The sequence below is a fragment of the Euphorbia lathyris genome, chromosome 5 (assembly GCF_963576675.1).
Source record: "Euphorbia lathyris chromosome 5, ddEupLath1.1, whole genome shotgun sequence".
Lineage (NCBI taxonomy): Eukaryota > Viridiplantae > Streptophyta > Magnoliopsida > Malpighiales > Euphorbiaceae > Euphorbia > Euphorbia lathyris.
This window is the reverse complement of record NC_088914.1, coordinates 58,540,585-58,562,915: the sequence shown is the minus strand read 5'-3', so window position 1 is coordinate 58,562,915 and position 22,331 is coordinate 58,540,585.

Below are 22,331 nucleotides of genomic sequence, written 5' to 3'. Positions count from 1 at the left end.
AAATCGAATAACGTTAGTTCTTATTTACGTTAATTGAAATTCGTCCCTAAACCCTAAGCATTTCTGTTATTTTCTACTCCAATCTGATTAGTAATTTGTCTAGTTGAGTTACGTTCTTATTTACTTTACAATATTTCAATACTTACATTGATAGATAAATACAAATTTAACGTCAAAACAACAATCAAACGCTTCAATAACTCGATATAGGCTTTTTTCCAATTTCGGCGCCCTAAAAGGAGCATGACCGATAATTTTTTTGAAACAATTGAATTTGGGGGGGGGGGGGGGGGGGGGCAGAAGTTTCACCCACGTCCTAAAGGCGGTCGGATGAAATACCCGCCTGCCCTTGGGACGGGCGGGTGAAACACTCGGCTGGCCTTAGGGTAGGCGGGAATTTCTCCCATCCAGGCTATGTTCAACAAATTTCATCTCCAAATCCGGAGACAGAACTTGTGTGTTCGATTTAAATTAAGCAAAAAGAAAATACCGGACGGATCATTAGTCATTTTCCTTTGTCGTGTCCGCCAGTCATGATTGTTGTTCGGATTTGTGATTTTAGAAAAAATTAGAGAGAGAATTTCAGTTTTTTATTGAAAATATGGCAAGGACAACAATGTCTAAAAGGGAGTGGTGTTTAGCAATTCACTTATTATTTCATCGCTTTAATACTTCAGTTGTCATCATTTCATATTTAAAAATAGCATTTATGGACATTAAGATCTTAATGGAAAGTTTATAGGTTCTAGAGACAGTCCATGAGCTTTTAATGAAAAAATTATACTATGACAAATATATAAAGATTAGAAAAATGAAAAATAAAACTTTGAAGTGGATAAACATCCAGTACCCTTTTACCCCATCAATATTAAGGCCTATTTTCACAAGTTTTGAGGTCCTGGAAAAAAAAAAAAAAAATCCTTAATATACAAGGGATCCTAAAAGATTCGGAAAATAGATTCTATTTTCTAGATTTGGAAAAGTGTCCCGCTTTGGGGTAATCTATATATTGATAATGTTGAGATATAAGAGGGTTTTTTTTTTTTTTTTTTTTTAAAGAAATATGACTTTTATGCCCAAATCGTATACCAAAAAATCATAAAAGACATTTTTTTTCATTCAATCCGCAGCAAACTTAGGTGCAACCATGGATGACCTGCACTTAGATATTTATTTAGTCACATTAGATAAATTAAATCAGTTTTTTATATGATTAAATCAGTTAAATAACCAATTTAATCTTCATCATTCTCTTTTAATTTTATCAGTTAGTTTAAGTTAATTTTATGAATTAATAATATTTTTTATTTACTTAATCTTTTAGCTTTAATTTAGTTAACTTAGAATCTAGCATGCCCTAATTAATTTGTTTATATTAGTTGGTTTAAATTCAATTTGCAGCATAATTTCAATTAATTAGTACATATTTTTATTTAAGGGTAATTTCTAACAAATTTCTTACTTTAAAATAGAACAAGTTTTCATATAATATTAAATGTAGATGTGATCTATTCTTATTTCTATATATTAATGCTTGAATTTTCATTCAAAGATATTTGGTAAATTTTCTATCTTGAATTGATAAACTTTCCATTATCAAATAATTTGTAAAAAAATACAATTAAATTTTTCTTCCTAATTTAGGCTTGACTTTTATTTAGGGTAATATTTCATATATATTAAGAATTTTCTCAATTTAATTTACCTTACATATATGTAGTACCGAATTGATTTATTATTCATAAAATATTTAATATACTCCTTATTAAAATTTACATTTTATTTGATATATATATCTATGTACAGTGGCGGATCCGGGATTTGAGGAAGGGGGGCAAAACTCTATGTAAAAAAATTTTAGACTAATGTTTGTAGCCAAGAGCAAAAATACCCTTAACGTTTTGGGTCAGGAGCAATTTTACCCCTAACGTTTGTAGCCAAGAGCAATTTTACCCCTAACGTTGATAAATTGGATCAATTTCAGACACTATCATAACATATAGTCATTTTTTCTTTATTTTGCACCCATTGCATATCAATTTGTTCTAAAAAATTGATATAATGTTTTTTTGTAATTTAATAATAAAATTGGAGATTAGTATTTATAAATTCGGTGAATTTTTTGAATTTTTTTTTTTTGTCTAATTCGTACAAAAGACAGTATATTTTTAATATTTTTTCACATCCCAACATATATTTGTGATTTGTTACTGATAAAATAACGCATGTGTGAAGTGTAGATGACAAGATTCATGACCGATCAGACAGTTTGATGAATTATTTCTCAAATTGATCCAATTTTTCAACGTTAGGAGTAAAATTGCTTTTGGCTTCCAACATTAGGGATAAAATTGGATCATTTTAGACGTTAGGGGTAAAATTGCTCCTGATCCAAAATGTTAGGGGTACTTTTGCACTTTAACCCTTCTTTTTGGACAAAAAAAAATTTAGGGATGGGGGGAAGGGGGGAATTCCCCCTTTGACCCCCTGCATCCGCCACTGTATATGTATATAATTAAATGTATTTTAATTCGATAAATACGATTATATGTATGTTATATACGTGATTCAAAAAAATTAAAAAAATAATCAATTCAGGATGTTATCTTGAACCAAAAAAAATTAATTCAAATTGATAAAAAAAATGTCATTTGAAGTTAATAATACATTTAAATAACAATAGTTTACCATGTTTCAGATGCAATAACGATTGTTTAGGATGTTCACAGTTTAATAACTATGGTTTACGACATTCACATGAGTTAACTAATTTGATAATCATAATTTAGTGGCACTAAAAATAAAAATAGATAATCATAATTAGGTGCTAAATCACTAAAATAGAAATGATTTGGGACCTATATATAAATATTAGAAGTACAAATAATCAAACCAAAGTGTATAGAATTCATGGATCCATAAAAAAAATTGAGATTAAAAAAAGCTCACTAAGTCACAAGATACTATCAATCGATAAGCTTAATGATGGCAGATAGTGTATCTCCTTCAAAGCCCTCATCACCAGTTCAATCGGTAGTTCTTGTTCTTCTTTTTGTTCTTGTCCTTGTTCTTCTTCTTCTTGGACCGGGTAACTGCAGCTTGAGTCATCACCAATTGGACATCCTTTGTTTTATCTTCTTGAGCCGTAGCAGCTGAAGTCTCAGGTTTGGAGATGGTGCTCTGCCCCCTGAGTTTGTAGTTGAGAGCTCAAGTCCTCAATCTTAGTTTCAACTGAGCTGACGACTTCATGGCTAGTTTCCGCTTCAGCATCTACTTCTCCCTTTTTCTTTGGGCATGACTTGTGCTAAATTCTCTGTGGGTGCTACATACTCAGGCTCGATCTGGATTGCAACTTCTGACTCTTCTACAACATCTGGCAGCTCAGCCTCATATGCAGATTCAAGAACAATAACAGTTGCAGTTGGCAAAGAAGAGCTACTAGAAGCCATTAAAGGATCATAAGGATCATCATCAAGCACTAGTGGTGCCAAAGCAGCAGTTGGCGAAGCCATCAGACTTGGATCCAGATTTACAAAATCATCTGTCACAGCTGCAATCTCTGGAAATGAATCACAACCATCTACCACAAAATCATCATCAAGTGGTGCCAAAGCAGCAGTTGGCGAAGAGCTACTAGAATCCAGATCTATCATAGCTACTGCAGTCTCTGAAAATGAATCACAACCATCAGAATTAATATATACACAATACACACTAGAGTTCTAGTTGTTATGCACAATACAAATCCTATTTCTAATGAGTGAGTGAGTGGCGATAGGATTAAATCCTATTTCTCATTAATAAATCAATTTAAGTGTGAGTGTGTAGCAAATTGAGATATTGAGACAGAAATTCAGTTTGCAAAATATTTGTAAAAGTTAAATTTTCACAAAAGAAAAGAAACCATCAATAATATAAAAGAAAAAACATAAAATTTAAGGAGAAGGGAAGAAACAAAGAAAAACAGGAAGGAGAAAAAACCTAAATAGAAACATTGTTTTAGAAAAGGGATAAACCCCAAATCTATGATTTGGAACAATCCAAGGTTGTTCCTTAGTAAAATGATTGTCCGTCAAACATCTCCTCATGAAGAAATCTCTGAGTTGCCTCATCCTTAGATTAGTTGCCTCCGTAGATAATAAGCTGTTATGCTCAAAGTGTCTATTTCTTTCAATAGAAATGTAAAAAAGTAATAAGTGTGTTTTTGAATTATAAAAGTGAGAGAAGTAGAAATGAACTTAGTACCGGCTATTTTTATAGTCTAAATTATGAGATTTTTAAATGCACTAGTTTTGACCGAGAATGTTTTAAAAGTGTAATTTTGGAAAAGATTAACAAAAACTTTGATTTAATAAAAAAGGTAATTAAGGTAGACTGGTTTTAAATTTACATATTTGACTTTCAAACAAAAAACGGTAAGATAGATTTATTTATCCTTCTTTCTATTTAGGCCCAATACATTTCTTTCCTGTATACTTTCTAAAATTTTAATTTTTATTTCCATATATTAATGTTTGAATTGTCATTCAAAATAATATTTGGTAAATTTTCTACCTTGAATAAATAAACTTTCCATAATCAAATAATTTATAAAAAAATACAATTAAAGTTTTCTTCCTAATTTATGCTTGATTTTTATTTAGGGTAATATTTCATATATATTAAGAATTTTCTCAATTTGATTTACCTTACATATATGTAGTACCAAATTGATTTATTATTTATAAAATATTTAAGACACTCATTAAAATTCACATTTTATTTGACATATATATATATATATATATATATATAATTAAATTGTATTTTAATTCGATAAGTACGATTACGTGTATGTTATATACATGATTCAAAAATAAAATAAAAAATCGATTCAAGATGTTATCTCGAACCAATAAAATTAATTTAAATTGATAAAAAAATCATTTGAAGTTAATAATACATTTAAAATATTATAATTCACATTCTATGCATGGTATATGTGATATACATAAAATAGAAAAAAAAATAGATTTTTAAAATAAGTGTACGTGTATGTTATACACGTAGATCCAAACCAAAATAAATCAATCTGAGATTTGGTCTCGAATCAATAAATTAACCAAGTTAGCTCAAATTAATATGAAAATATTATTTGAGTTTATAATATATTTAAAATAGGCTTTCTAGACAAACATCACAATAAATCATAATAATTATAATATAGTCGTGCAGTATATTTTTATTAGTCTTATATCATATTTGATAAACTTATTTTAGTTTTTTCACATATTTAAAAACCCTTATTCTGATTTTTTTATAATTAATAAAAATATCTTATTCCTATTATTCAAAACCGTAGACCACGATCTAATCATTTTTCCAAGGGAATCACAACCTCCACATCTTCTTGAATCTTACTTCACAACTTCCAAATAATATAAATTCTATTATGATTTTTTTTTAATAAAGTTGAGATTCCAAAAAATAAATCAGGTCCCTAATTTATAAATTTTAAATCCTAAAAATATATCCAAAACTGTAACATATAAATTCTAAATTTAATTTATAAATTTTAAACCTTAAAATATAAATCTTGCTAAATCATTTAGACTCTAAAATACAAATTATTGACTCTAATTTATAAATGACACTAAAGAGCTTAGCGAAATTTCCAATCAAACCACGTCCCTGTGAGGCGCCGTTGGGATCGGCCGGGGACACTCCGATGCCAAAGTCAGTAACAAATATGGAGAATAAACTGTATGGACAAAGCTTAGCGAAGAGTAAGAATATATACCTCAATAGCCTAGACGTAGGCTATTTATAGTTTGATGGATTTGTAACTTCTAGGTAACTAGAGAGTCTCCATTAATGCTCATTTAATGGCGGTTACAAGTTACTCTTAACCTGGCGGGTTAAGACTATTAATGATTCATTTAATGATCATTATGGCCGAGTTGACGGTTAGCCGTTACTTAGGTAAATGGAGAGATTCGCCATAGAGATCCGTCAGCGGATCTCTTAGAGCTAACCCAGGGAGATCCACCGGGCGGCTTCCTATGCCACGTGGCATACTTGAGGCGATTATCTCTTCGGGTCCTTGCGATAATATCCCGATGTTATCAGAAGCCCCCTTAAAAGGCTTTTAAAGTCCTTCAGGGCTTTTGGACTTCTGCGCGCCGTTCTATGCTTCTGTGAGCATTTTGTTCGATGCTCTTTTATGGCCGACACGTATAGTGACATCATAGTTGTGACGGATGATTTGATTTCGTCTGTTAGATTTTGTCCCTTAGGTGGTATCTTTACTGGTGGCGAATCTATGAATGTGGAGGAGGATCCTCAAGTAGTGAGGGCGAAGAAGAAAGGGGATAACCCTATTTTTCCATTTTTACTTAAAGATTGGAGTAGGTGGCCAGCCATACTCCATTATATGAACCTTTGTGAAGGTTTTGAAGCTGTTCTATTCCTTCTTGGAGGAAGTAAAGCTGCCCAGGGATTCAATTTGTTACCTATCTTTGAGGTGAAATGATCCGCCCGCAGGACTTATAAATCCTTCTCAGGGAAGGATATGAGAGTGTAGAGACCTTGCGTCCAATGACCGTTTTAACTCTATCGGTGACCATGATCCGCCTAGTGGCGGATCTATTGTGAATGTAGAGAACTCGGGATGTTCTCTTTGTAACATACTGAAATTGCAACAGTAAAGGATATAAAGTTGATCAACCATGTTTATTAATGGAAAAGACACCTTATTACAGCGAATAGGTCTTTTATAAAGGAGCTTCACTTGATAACCGTTTAACAAGAAAACCCACATGGGAAAAAAAGCTTGCTAAAGGAAAAAAGAGTACTCAAGACCGTGAGCGTGCTTCATTTTCTGACGAAGTATTTGTGGAGGTTTTGGAGATTCCACGTGCGTGGTAGCGTATTGCCCTCCGTATCTTGTATTTTGAATGTGGCTGGTCCAACCTTCTCTACTATCTGGTATGGACCTACCCAATTGATCCCTAACTTGCCTTTGCCTTCTCGAGATTGGATTTTATCAGCTTTACGAAGCACCAGATCCCCCATCTTCAAATCCACAAGCTTGACATTTTTGTCATGATAAGAAGCAATCCGCTGCTTATACGCTGCCATGCGCACATAGGATTGGTTTCTACGGTCTTCAACCCGATCTAGGCGGTCCCTTAACCGTTTATCATTGTCCTCTTCGTAGTAAAAGGCCACTCGATCACTGGGGACTTGTATTTCAACTGGGATTACGGCCTCCACTCCATGAGAAAGGGCGAATGGCGTTTCCCCTGTAGCAGTTCTAGGAGTTGTACGATAGGCCCACAAAACACTCGTAAGCTGATCCACCCATTTTTTGTCGTGTTCTCCTAGTCTCTTTTTTATCCCTTTTACAATCGTTCGGTTGGTTACTTCGGTCATTCCATTGGACTGAGGATAATAAACGGAAGCGAATCTGTTCAGGATGCCCAATCCCTCACAAAAAGCCTTGAATTTGCCACAGTTAAATTGTGTCCCGTTGTCGGTGATAATAGTATGTGGAATGCCGTATCTTCCCACGATGTTGTCCCTAACAAACTCCACTATCCGCTCCGCTGTAATGGAGGAAACAGCCTCGGCTTCCACCCATTTGGTGAAATGGTCCACCGCCACTATTACGTACCTCTTTTGCCGGCGAGTTGGAGGAAATGGGCCAACAATGTCTATTCCCCAGAGGGCGAACGGACGGCCTTCTATGATTGGTTTTTGGATGTGCTTGGTGGTGTGTGACTCATTTGCATGAATCTAGCAACTGTGACAAGATTCTACCAAACTCTGGACGTCTAACTCGGCCGTGGGCCAGTAGAAACCTGCTAACCTGGATTTTTTCAAAATCGTGGCGGATGCTTCGTGTGGTCCACAAGATCCCTCATGTAGCTCCTTAAGGATTTGATGTCCCTCCTCAGGTAGAATGCACTTCAGCCAAGGATGGCTAAAGGATTTTCTATAAAGATCATCGTTGATCAAGGAGAAATAAGCTGCCCTTCTGATTATCCTTCGCGACTCTTCTTTATCTTCAGGTAATGTTCCATTTAGCAAGTATTGGCGGATAACCGTCCTCCAATCATCTTCCACTTTTGTGAGTAGGGTTACTTCTGCAGATACAAATGCCGGGGCCATTTTTACCTCGAAGGGACAGTCCGGATCCGCCCAGTTTGCTTCACAAGAAGCCATTTTGGCCAATTGATCCGCCTCTGTGTTGGATTCTCTTGGTATGTGAACCAATTCCCATCTGGCTTCTTTAGCTTCAAGGTTATCTAGCAATTTTTTGACTTCTGCTACATATTTGGCCAGGATCTCGTCTTTTACCTCGTAATTCTTGATGACTTGGTTGACCATTAGTTTTGAATCGCTGTAGATCACGATCCGTTCCGGGGTGATCTCTTGAAGTATACGTAGACCCAATATCAGGGCCTCGTACTCAGCAGCATTATTAGTGGCATGGAAATTTAATTTTGCTGCGTACCGCAATTTTATGTAATGGGGACCCTTGATCACAACTCCCACCCCTGCTCCCTCCGCCGATGAAGCCCCGTCGGTATACATCGACCATTCTTCCAACGGAGGTTTGGGATGAGATATCCCCTCATCAGTGAATTCATTCACGAAGTCCGCCAGGACTTGACTTTTCAATGATGACCTGCTTTCATATCTTACATCAAATTCGCCTAGGCGGATCGCCCATTCCATCAACCTTCCCGAAGTGTCCGGCTTCTGCAATACTTTTCTCATTGGTATATTGGTACGAACTATTACTGTATGCGCCTGAAAATATGGCCTAAGGCGTATTGCCGTGGTTACAACAGCCAGTGCCATTTTATCCAGTCTTGAATATCTGGTTTCAGCATCTTTCAAAACCTTGCTCACATAATAAATTGGGAACTGTTGGCCATCCTCCTCCCGTATCATGACCGTGCATACGGCTTTATCCGTGACCGATACATACATGTATAAATCTTCTCCCTTCAAAGGTCGACTCATCATAGGTGGTTCTGTGAGGAACCGCTTGATTCCTTCAAAGGCATTCTGACAATCTTCATTCCACTCGAATGCTTTTTGCTGTTTGATAACTTCGAAAAAAGGCTGACATCTACGGGCTGAGCAAGAAATAAACCTGCCCAAGGCTATGATACGCCCGTTAAGGCGTTGTACCTCCTTGATGTTCCGGGGCGCTTGCATCTCAAGAACTGCTTTGACTTTGTCAGGGTTTGGGCTAACTCCTTTTTCACTGATCATGAATCCTAAAAATTTTCCATATGTAGCTCCAAAAGTGCATTTCTCGGGATTTAACTTGATGTTGTGGTGTCGCAGTACGCCCAGTACTTCCTTTATATCTTCTGCATGCCTTTCTGCCATCGTGCTTTTAATGATCATGTCATCTACGTAGACGGAATAATTACCACTTTTATTGTCCGCGAATATCTTGTTCATCATCCTCTGATAGGTAGCTCCCGCATTCTTGAGCCCGAAGGGCATAACTTTGAAACAATAAGTGGCCTGATGTGTTACGAACGAGGTCTTGATTCTATCCGAGGGCTCCATAGGGATTTGATGATAACTAGACTTTACATCAGTAAAGGAATACATTGCGTGACCGGCAGTTCCATCTACAAGCATGTCTATGCACGGTAGAGGATAATTATCTTTGGGGCAAGCTTTATTAAGATCTGTGAAATCGATGCACATACGATAAGACCCGCCAGCTTTCTTGACTAGTACGACGTTCGCCAACCACTGGGTATACAGCACCTCCTCGATGGCATCCGCCTTTTGGAGCTTGGCGATTTCATCCTCAATCACTTTTTGCCTTTCCGGGCCATGGTTTCTCCTCTTCTGAGCCATAGGAACCGCGTTTTTGTCAATGTTGAGTTTATGGGTGATCACGTCTGGGCTAATCCCGGGGAGTACTTCATCCTTCCACGCGAAAACATCTTCAGTTTCGCCAAGTACTTTGGTGATTGCGTCTCTGATCTCACCTTGTAGACTTTTAGCTATCCGCACCTGCTTCCCATCCGCCACAGGGTACATTTCGGTTTCCCCCAAAGCTATTGTGACGCGTTCCTCCTCATCCTCCTCCTTAGATTGAGGGCGAATCATTAAGGATGCAGAATATGTCTCTTGGGCCACTTTTTGACAACCTTTGACCATCATGCATCCCTTGACCGTGGGAATGTAGAGTGTTAAATGGCGAATGGAGATAAGAGCTGCAACTTCGGAGATAAAAGGTCGTCCAAGGATAATATTGTAAGCTAATTGTCCATCTAAGATCGAAAACTCCAAATCTTCTCTCCAAACTTGATCATCCCCAGTAAGCTCGCAGTCCAAAGTAACCTGACCTTTCGTCTGAATGGTATGACCAGTTACTCCTAAAATATCGACCACAGTTGGTTCTACCCGGACAGGATCAATTTTGAGTTTGGCGAATGCTCCTCGCGTAATGATGTTACATGAACTTCCCGTATCAATCATTACGCGCCTTATTTCCCAACCTTCAACCCTCATGGTGACAACCAGTGCGTCCGCATGGGGTGCAATCTTCTGACCTGTATCTGAAAAAGGGCGGTTTAATGACATTCTCTCAAGGGTGGTCATCCTTGCCTTCTTTGCCGTTGGCTGATAACCAGGTCCGCCAGCTATGACGTTAATTATGTTTTTTCTCTTCCTTTTCGTCGAGTCCTCCCTGAGTCTATCATCTTCTCTTCCTTCTATTTGGATAAATCGATCCAATTTACCTTGTCCACCAAGTCGTTTGGTTTTTCGAGTCAACTCCCAGCGAGCATCCGCGTAGCCATTTTCCTTGTGACATTTATAACAATTCTCAGGAGTGGTCGTATCTGTGCAACCAGCACTTGGCGGTGTAATTATCAGTGATTTAATCTCAGAGGAGGAATTTCATCTTTCCTTTGTCATGATGTTTCAGTGTGAACAAAAAATCCTTTATTTGACCAAGGATTCCACGCTCACCGCACCAATTGATAACACTAGAGAAATTTTCAATCAAACCACGTCCCTGTGAGGCGCCGTTGGGATCGGCCGGGGACACTCGGATGCCAAAGTCAGTAACAAATATGGAGAATAAACTGTATGGACAAAGCTTAGCGAAGAGTAAGAATATATACCTCAATAGCCTAGACGTAGGCTATTTATAGTTTGATGGATTTGTAACTTCTAGGTAACTAGAGAGTCTCCATTAATGCTCATTTAATGGCGGTTACAAGTTACTCTTAACCTGGCGGGTTAAGACTATTAATGATTCATTTAATGATCATTATGGCCGAGTTGACGGTTAGCCGTTACTTAGGTAAATGGAGAGATTCGCCATAGAGATCCGCCAGCGGATCTCTTAGAGCTAACCCAGGGAGATCCACCGGGCGGCTTCCTATGCCACGTGGCATACTTGAGGCGATTATCTCTTCTGGTCCTTGCGATAATATCCCGATGTTATCAGATAAAATATCCATTTTGGTCCCCAAACTAAAGCTTCAAAGTTAATTAGGACTTTAAACTATTAAAATCATCAATCAAGTCCATAGACTAAGTAAAAATCATCGATTGAGTCTCAATCCTAAGCAAAAATTATCAATTGAGTTCTCATCGGAAATCATTCGGTTGAACAGTTTCAGATTTTCTTTCCCAAATTTATTTTAAGCCAGCACAAAGATTATTATAGTCTATGCCAAATAGTTGATTATTATAGTCTATGTCAAATAGTTAAAATTTCTGATTTTATGGTATGATAAGGACTTAATTGTGATTTTCACTTAGTTTAGAGAATTAATTGATGATTTTGATAGTTTAAGGTCCTAATTGATTTTGAAGTTTTAATTTAAGGATCAAAATAAGTCTTATACCTTTGTAAATCATAAATTCTAAAATATATTAAAAAAAAGTGATCACCAGACATATTGTATAATTTGATTAAAAAAAGTATCGTATAATTTCTCAAGAGTAATTGTTAGACTTTAAATTTGATTAAATACTATCTTAAATCGTGTTGATTGATAAAAAATAGTATAGAATTGACAATTATTAATATGTAAACGCTTGATTGACATAATTGTAAATAAGACTTTGTTTAATTGTAAATTCTTTTTAAAATCTAATGTTTGGCGTAATTTCCTCTTTAAAATACTCCTTATTCGGGATTTCAGGCCCATTGCGTTGTGTAACGTCCTATACAAAATAATCTCTAAAGTGCTTGCAAACCAATTGAAGGGGCTTTTGCCAGGTATTATTTCTGAAGAGCAATCGGCTTTCGTTCTGGGCAGGCTCGTTGTGGATAATGTAATCGCAGCATTCGAAACAATTCATTCAATGAAAACTAAACAAAAAGGAAAATTGGGTTCAGTGGCGGTGAAAATTGACATATGGAAGGCCTATGACAGTGTTCGTTGGGATTTTCTAAAATTGATGTTACAAAAGTTGGGATTTCATCAGTCATGGACTCAGTGGATGATGATGTGTATTACATCTATATCATATATGTTGTTAATGGGAAAAGAGTCGATCCTATCACTCCGAGTCGGGGCATTCGGCGAGGCGGCCCGCTTTCGCCATATCTCTACATTATATATGCTGAGGGCCTCTCGTGTCTCATGTCTCGTGCCCAGGCCGCTAAGACCCTTACGGGGAGTAAAGTGTCGCGTGGTGCTTCGGAGATTTCCCATTTGTTATTCGCAGATGATAGTATACTGTTCTGCGGGGCGTCCTCTGATGAGCCGTTGGTTTTGAAAAATATATTGGATCGGTATGAGGCTGATTCGGGTCAAGTAATTAACTTCCAAAAATCCAGTATCTATTTCAGCAGCAAGGTGGATGAGAGGGGGTGAAATGGTGTATATGTTCTTCACTCGGGATTCAAAACCCAATGGATTTAAGCCGTTATTTGGGAATGTCGATCTCCATTGGAAGACGGAAGAGGTCTATGTTCGGATATTTGAAAAATCGCCTATGGCAACGTTTGTTTGGGTGGTCGGGCAAGTTATTGGCGCAATCGGGAAAGGAAGTTCTCTTGAAAGTTGTTGCACAAGCTATCCCCACTTTCTGTATGAGCATATTTATGATTGCGTCTTGTCTATGTGATGAATTACAGAAAATGATGAACTCATTTTGGTAGGGCTCGAATCTGAACGGAAGGAAGCGCATCCATTGGGCTTCATGGGAGAATCTATGTGTAAGAAAGGAATTTGGGGGGCTCGGGTTTCGGTATCTTCAATCCTTTAATCTTTCCATGTTGGCTAAACAAGCATGGACCCTTGTTTCTCGTCCGAATACTCTCTTTTGTCGTATTCTCAAAGCAAAATATTTCTCAAGGGGAGATTTTTTATCATAAAAAATAGGGGCTAGCCCGAGTATGATTTGGCGTAGTATTTGGAATTCAAGGGAAGTGTTAAAGCAAGGCCTTCGTTGGAGGATTGGGAATGGAACACGGGTAAAAATCTGGAAAGACCCATGGTTACGCGACGCACTAAATTTCAGAATTTGATCAGCCATAATACTGGGAGCGGAGGAAATGGTGGTGTCATTTCTGTTCTTAGAGGAGCAGGGAAGCTGAAATTGGGATTTAATCAACTCATGGTTTAATACCGAGGATATTCAGTCAGTTCTTAAAATTCATAAGGGATTGGCCGATGACAATGATACAATTATTTGGCACCATGGTAAGAAATGGGAGTACTCTGTCAAATCTGGGTACCGTGTAGCATGGAACGTCTGACGTAGAGATGTGGAAGAAAATCATAGGATTGGGTGGTCTCGTTTCTGGAATTTTTCCATCCCTCAACGGGTTAAGCTATTAGTCTGGCGAGCTTACCGTAATTTCATTCCACTAAAAGATGTTCTTCGATCGAAAGGGATGTCGAATGATAATGTTTGTGGCTTGTGTAAAGAGGATAACGAGCATTCCGTCCATCTTTCATGGACTGTCCGTACGCTCTCCAGTTCTAGGCGGCTATGCATATTGATCATCATATTCCGGGTTCCGACTTTTTTCTCCAATGGTTTGCAGAGTTTCTCCGAACTCGGAATTTGCGGAAGTGCCAGGATCTGTGCATGGGAAACTAAGAGCTATGGTGCCAATGGAACACATGTTACTAGGAGGGAAGAATTATACTGCCTGCTACTGCTGCTATTTTATGTAAAAATCTGCAGAATCAATTTCTTAATGCACGTCTGTCGCTGAAAATTCCAGGACCTCGACTTCATTCTCCTCGCTAGCAGAGGCTGCAAGAAGGAACGCTCAAGCTAAATATCGACGCTGATGTAAGGCCGGGTGAGGACATATTTGGATTAGGCGAGGTGGTGAGAGACCATCTGGGCAGGTTCATATTTGGATTTTCAATCCTTGTTATTGGCGTTTTTTCCCCTCGATTTGTTGAAGCAATGGGCCTTCAAAAGGCATTGTCAATTACTTAAGAACACGACTGGGGTCCGGTAATAATTGAAATGGATGCGGAGGAGGTGGTATTGGCAATGGGTATGTCAACTGCTGATAGATCAGAATTTGGAGCTGTAATTAGCTACTGTAGGAGGCTTCTATCTGTCCTACAAAATGTTTCTATTATTTTTTCTAAGAGGTCAACTAACCAAGTTGCTCACTTGTTCGTTAGTGAAGCCTTGTCTTTGGTTACGCCTAATTATTGACAGGAGGAGCCGGTTTTTGGTAACGGTGACAAATCATACACCATTTTCACAAGTACCATTTTTAGAACACACTAAAACTATAAGTTTTTTTTCTTTTGTAAATACATATATTTCAATTAGGTAATTTGATTTTCATAATATCTTATTTATTACAAATATTATGATGCTTGGAATTAAATAAATACATAAAAGGGATTAATAAAGTTTCAATTGGATAATTGGAATTCCATATCTCTTATTCGTTTAATTCTTAATAAGTAGTAGGATGTTTGAATTAAAATAAACAGATAGAAGAATTAATGAAATTTCAATTGAATAATGAGAATTTTATTAGATTAAGGTTGTAAAAAGCCCGAAATATAGAAAGTACAGTTGAAAGGCCCAAAAATTGTTGAATGGTCCAATTCGTTTTGGAGGCCCATTTCTCTGAAGGGCAAAATGCATCAAGCGACAGAGCTAGGTGAAGCCCATAATTCACAAAGAGTTGGGCCAAACAGCTAAAGTTTTGAATGTTAAGCAAGCCCATGAAGTCCACCACATATAAGGCAATTGATTCAAAGACTACAAAAAAAAAAAAATTATGTTCTTTTTTTTTTTTTTTTGTGCGTGAGAAAACGATGCATGATTTCTAGTAATTAATCCTAATTCCAGTATTAGGCTTTTACTAATAATATTGTATAATCACTAAATGGCATTAATATTTGGGATAAGTTACATGTTAGTCATGATTAAACTAAGAGGGTGTTTGTTTTAGCGTTTCGCATGAGCGTTTAGCGGTTTTACATCAAACCGCTAACAGTATAGTGTTTGATTATGATTATAAAACCGCAGCGGTTAGTGGTTTCAGAGCAAACAGGAGCGGTTCACGAAAAGCTTTCAATTTTAGAGTTTTTCATGAAACGCTGTTTTTAACTGTTTATCTTTTGACAAAATTAGTTCAGTTTTTATTTCTATATATGGTCATCTATTACTAATAGCCCGACATATCGAATCCTTCTTTATTTTTTTCATTCCAACAAATTATACATTTGCCTTTGATAAAATATTGAGACAAGACAAAATATACCATGGTTTTATCAAATTTCCAGTATTCTTCTTTGATAAAATATTCCATGATTTCATCAAATTTAAAAGCAGCGTTTGGTTTCATTATGGTTGCATTGAAAAAAGATGAGATTTTCCCCCTAAATAGGGTGGTTCCGAAAATTCTGTATCTATTACAGTAGAACCTCTATATAGGAATACTCTATATTAGAATAACCTCCCAATTGTTATACAAAAGTTTGGTCCCAAGTGCTGAGAGTCTTTGTTATACCAACCTCTATATAGGAATAACCTCCCAATTGTTATAAAAATAGTCCGGTCCCAAGTGTATTCCTATATAGAGGTTTTACTGTATTTAGATTATTTTTATCAATATTCGTACAACATGTTTATTTATATTATTATTTTATATTATTAAATAATGAGTATTTTCGTCTTTTCATATATTAACAGCAACAACTCTTTGTAAATTTACCAAACACTAATTACCAATTAACTAATAGCAAATAACTACTAGCTAATTGTAAATAGCTTACTGCAACGGCTAACTGCAACAGTTATGTGCTAACAGTTGAACCAAACAGACCCTAACTATTTATAACTATCTAATATTTGTAAAGAATTTCTTAAAATGTCAATTAATTTTTTTTTTTAAAACCAAAAAAATAACTGTTTACATAATAAAAGTAGAATAAAAATTTCAAATCTAATTTTTCGTGTAATTTTCTCTTGATATTATTATCTCGGCAGGTGGCATTGGCCCATCTAAATATTATATCAGACTTTTGAATGTAAATCAAAAAGTAATAATTTGTTGAAAAATACATAATTTTAACACGATATCTGTACAAGTTTAATTATACTTTCAAGCGGAACCTTATAATTAATTTGAAGTTACATATAGATTTATATTTCACCTGAAGGATTTTAACCGCCTCAAAATCCTTTGATGGCCATGTGGCAAAAAAAAATTTACGATAGTATCTAAATTAGATACATTAAATAAAAAAGTAAAAAAACAAAAAGTGTACAGTGGTTTTATCAATTTGCAAATAGAAAAATATTAATTTTTTTTTTAATTGTTAAAAAGGTCATGAGCTTTATACGTTAAGTAAAAAAAATTGACTAAAAGTATTTTTTTTTTGTTACTTATCACTTCCACGTCATCAAAAATAATACTCTATAATTATACACGCCATTAAAAATGTTTGTTACTTTCAATTTTAGTAGAATTCATTTATCATAAAACACTATATATTTATTAAAAGAAAAAGTACGAAAATAAACCTTACAATTTAACCGATTTTCAAACATAATCTATATAGTTTCAAAGTTTATAAATTGATATCTTGAAGTTTAAACCGTTAGCAAACCCTGTTAAAAAATATGATGTGACAATATTAGTCAAATAATGTGACAATTTGGCAAAAAAATTGAAAGGGATAATTTTGTCCTTTTTCTTTTTAATTTCTCTCTCTTTTTCTCTCCTCATCATTTCTTCCTTTTTCATTTTTTTTTATTCCAAAGGAAATTACAGAACACAAACCCAGGAAAGAAAAACAACAAAAAAAAACCAGCAGAATCTGGAAAACTATCCTGGGATAGCAGAGTTGAGACTCCTAATGCTAGATCCTGAACAATCTTCACTCATCATATCTCTTATATTTAGGGGTGCTTCCAGCAGGACGTTAATTCCACGGGGAGCCGTTTGGGCTTTCTTCACGAGCCAGTCCGCACACATATTTGCTTCGCGGTAGGTATGTTGAACTTTCACGTTTGCTCTTTCTTTTAACTCTCTAATTGTCATAACAAGCACTCTTCCTGGGTGAACTTGTGCTTCCTCAATTGGGTCGTTGAGCAATCGAATAACCTCGAGACAGCCCGATTCTAGTAGGATACACTCATATCCCCGTTCAATCATAAGCCGAATACCAGTAGCAACCCCCCACAGTTCAGCGCTAACACTGTCTCCTACTCCGATATCGTGTAGGAACCCGAACATCCACTGTCCATGTTCCTCCCTCAATAGCCCTTCTGCTGCAACATAGTTCCCAGTCGTGCAGCAGGAGCCATCTGTGTTTAGCTTGAACCATGATGCCTCTAGTTTCCTCCATTTAGCCATAGTCTCATTTCTATCTTGCTCCATGGCCCTTCTTTCCTCAATTGTGGCCCATGCTACTAGTAAACAGAAAGATTTAATTACCTCACCCATGTCTCTCTAGTCAGTTATAGCGTTTTGAAAGACCATCGAGTTCCTCCGCTTCCAAATGAACCAGAGAGCCACAGCAAAAATGATGGAAGTACTTGATTCCCACTGCATAATTGAGTCATTGTGTAAGTATTTCCAAAGCCAAACCTCCCTATCCAGTGCGAATAAATCATGGCTTCCAAACACGATGATAGACCGCCAGATTTTTTGACTCTCCGGACAATCTCTTAGAGCATGGAGGGTATTTTCCACTCTTTGGCTACAGCGAGATAATTATTAAGATTTCTATGGTTAAAAAGTATATAGACTTAGATTTATAATAGAAGATATTGCTAGGCTGAATTGTTGCAAATTTGATAATTATTTCAAATTTAATATTTGGCCACTAATTTATTATTTGGTTAAATTTGGACCATAAACTATTCAAATTGATGAAATTCCACTTAATTTTGATGAAGTCTTGATAAAATCGTTTCCTTATGATATGTTGTGATATTTTGACATATGGACTTGACATGTCATACGTTTTAAAGTTTATTTACCCAAATAATTAATGAGATTAAAACAAGAAAACAAATCTCTAAACTAAAATTTATCAAGTCTAATTGTCAAAATACCATCATATATCAATAAGTTTCCATCCAAATTGGATGAAATTTCACCAATTGGGATTGTTCAGTGGCCAAATGATAAAATTTTGGATAGATCAAGCGCCAAATGACAAGATCTTCGGATCAATCGATATCCAAATAGTGATTTAAGCATGTAATTCATAATAAAGACGCGACTCAACCAATCTTTAATCACCAAGATAAATTCTTCTCTTTCTTTCTATAGAACCTTGCGATTAGGTTCGAGTTCAGCTGTCCAAAATTAATTTCCAGGAATTAATACTTTGTCATCTGCTTGCTTCTCTCATGAGCGCTGAGAAGAAACTTGATTTTAAATATATAAAAGAAAACTCGATTTTACATATACAAAAGAATAATAATTTCTTAAATTATGTTATTATTACATGACTTGAATTGTACAGTAAAACCTCTATAAATGCATATCCTTGGGACCGGAAAAAAATATTCATTAAGCGAGATTATTCATTTATCGATAAATTAATAAATTATTCATTTATCGATAAATATTCATTAGATATGTAATTATTTTGTTTAGGAAATATATTATTTGATTGATTTGTAATTATCACATTAGCGTAATTACAAATCAATCAAATAATTATAGGCATAATTATAGGCACAATTATAGGTCTTATTTTTTTTTTAAACTCTTGGGTATTTATATTGATATATATATATTTTTTGTATGTTATTTAATAATTATTGCTTTATATTTTCATTGGGCCCTTAAGGATTTAAATATTTTTTATTACTTAATGCATTTAGCGAGGTTATTACTTTAGTCCATTGGCCCAAGTCGGGACCGGAAGAATTTATTATATAATCGAGGTTATTACTTTATCGAATATTCATTTATCGAGGTTTAACTGTAGTTAATAATATATTGGTTTTACTATTTAATATTTATTATTTGTAAAATAGTATTAAATTTAGATATGAAAAAAAGTACACAATGTACCTAGGGCCTCCAAAATGCTGGAGATGGCCCTGGATCAAGGGCTCAATATGTCTAAATGAAATATTGATGACTTAATGAACCAAACAATAAAAGATAAGGGGCTCAATGTGTCTAAATAAAAGATCGAGGGCTTAATGCACCAAACAATGAAAGATCAGAAACCTCATGATGCATTTTTTTTTTTGCTAAAACTATGAACTATATAAGAAAAAAATGTTGGTCCCGTGTAACGTGACAATATTAGTTCCAAATGGGGGTTAGGAACTATTTAAAAAATTTCATGTTACGCTGACTGTTAATTTTTAACTTAGACTTCTCGAAATCTTTTAGCACGGTGATACTGAGTAAGTTTTAGATACAAGCTTAGTCAATAGGTGACTAAGTCTGAATCTGTCCTTGAGTCAGGAGATATCACTTGAGTCTATTCCTGAACTCAGCTTCTCAATTCACTCAACTCAGCTTATGTTCTTTTCAGCGTTTTAACTAGGCAGTATTATAGCAAGCAATAAGTTAAGGAGATAAGGGTTAGAAAGATATTACTCAGCAGACGTATCCTGGTTCGGCCTCTCCGCCTACGTCCAGTCCCCGGAATTCCTTCCGAGCTTTTCAGAATCCTCTACTGAGCTCTTTAAAGGTAGAGCACAAACCTTTTACAATAGAAAGCTGAGTATATAAGAGTACCTTCCTCTATTCCTCTACTCACTCCTATTTCTACCGCTGAGTACTATGACCGAGTACTCAGCTTCTCCTTTCTATACTTCTAGAAATGATAAGTGTTTGTTTGTCTTAAACAACAATTGCTAAGACACTTTAGATGAATAAGATCACTCTAGACTTTTACACAAGTTTGGAATTGGTGTAAGATTTGCTTTGCTTTTTCTCACAGAACTTCGAATATCAATTTGGTCAGCGTTTCGACTTAATTGAAGATCTGCATCGAATGAAGCATTTGAGTGGCCTATTTATAGTGACACTTGATGCACCGGTAATTTCGAATTTCGAAATAACCGTTGGAGACAAACGGCTTCATGTCGCTTTCATTCAGTACATGCTCAGCGTCCTCGGCCAATCAAATTCCTGTATCTTCTGTCTTCGGCAGTGCTCAGTAGCTTTTCGTCAGGCTGGATAGAATGTTTCCACATTTATGGCAAAGTCTTCCAGACAGCTTTCTGCGTCTTCTGAACTTTACCCAAAGTAGAAATACTTTGTCTTCAAGTTTATTCAGGTCAGCTGCTGACCTGACTTCCTTGTCGCTCAACTCAGCAGCTTCGTCTTGAAGCTTTGGGTGCAGGTGGATTTTCAAAAGGAAGACTGACATGGATGGAAAGGTTAGCACCTACAATGCTCACTATTTCCGCTCACTATGATTACGAGATTTGGCAAATGGATGTGAAAACAGCTTTCCTAAACGGAAACCTGCTTGAGGATGTATATATGATGCAACCTGAAGGTTTCATATCAAAGGATGCAAACAAGGTTTACAAACTTCAGAGGTCCATTTATGGACTCAAGCAAGCATCAAGAAGCTGGAACAAGCGTTTTGACGAAACCATAAAACAATTTGGTTTCGAACAAAATTGTGAAGAAGCTTGCATTTACAAGAAAGCAAGTGGGAGCTCAGTTGCATTTCTGATATTATATGTGGATGATATATTATTAATGGGAAATGACATAGCTCTACTACAGTCGGTAAGAGTATGGTTATCAGGTAACTTCTCCATGAAAGACCTTGGTGAAGCAGCTTATATACTTGGTACAAAGATCTATAGAGATAGATCAAGAAGACTGCTTGGTCTTTCACAGGCTACATACATCGAAAAGGTGCTAAAGCGGTTTAGCATGCTTGAATCGAAACGAGGTAACTTACCCATGATACATGGAGTAAATTTAAGCAATCATCAATGTCCTAAAACCGAAGATGATAAGAAGCGCATGGCTGTAGTCCCGTACGCCAGCGCAATCGGTTCGATTATGTATGCTATGCTATGCACTAGACCTGACATATTGTTCGCGTTAAGTATAACGAGTCGTTACCAAGGTAATCCGGGAGACGAGCACTAGAATGCCGTCAAGAACATTCTTAAGTACTTGAGAAGGACTAAAGACATGTTCCTAGTGTACGGAGAAGGGGATCTGAAAATAGAAGGATTTTCAGATGCAAGTCATCTCACAGATGAGAACGATTTTAAATCCCAATCAGGATACCTGTTTATCTTGAATGGGGGCGCGGTCAGCTGGAAGAGTTCCAAGCAAGGAAGCGTAGCTTTCTCTACGACCGAGTCAGAGTATATCGCTGCTGCAGAAGCAGCAAAGGAAGCGGTTTGGATTAAGAAGTTCATTACTGAACTTGGTGTGGTGCCTGACATTGTAAATCACATTACACTGTACTGTGATAACAATGGAGACATTGCACAAGCAAAGGAACCACGGTCTCATAATGCATCCAAGCATTACCTGAAGCGATACCACATTGTAAGAGAAATTGTGGCAAGAGGAGATGTGAGAATAGAAAGAGTACCTACTGAGGACAACGTTGCAGATCCGTTGAAAAAGCCATTAACCCAGAAAGTACATGATCGTCATCTAACTTCTACTGGGATAAGTTGTAGAAACAATTGGCTTTAGTCCAAGTGGGAGTATGTTGGGGTTTTAGTGTCCTATAGACAATTGTTCTAGGATACAAACTTAATGTAAATGAAGTGTTCTTTATATCGTTTGTTTTAATGAGATATGGTTTCATAACTATATAAAGGCAATCCCTTTTAAGAACTGAATAAAGTTTAATAAAAGGAAATCCGTAAGTTTGTTTAAAGTG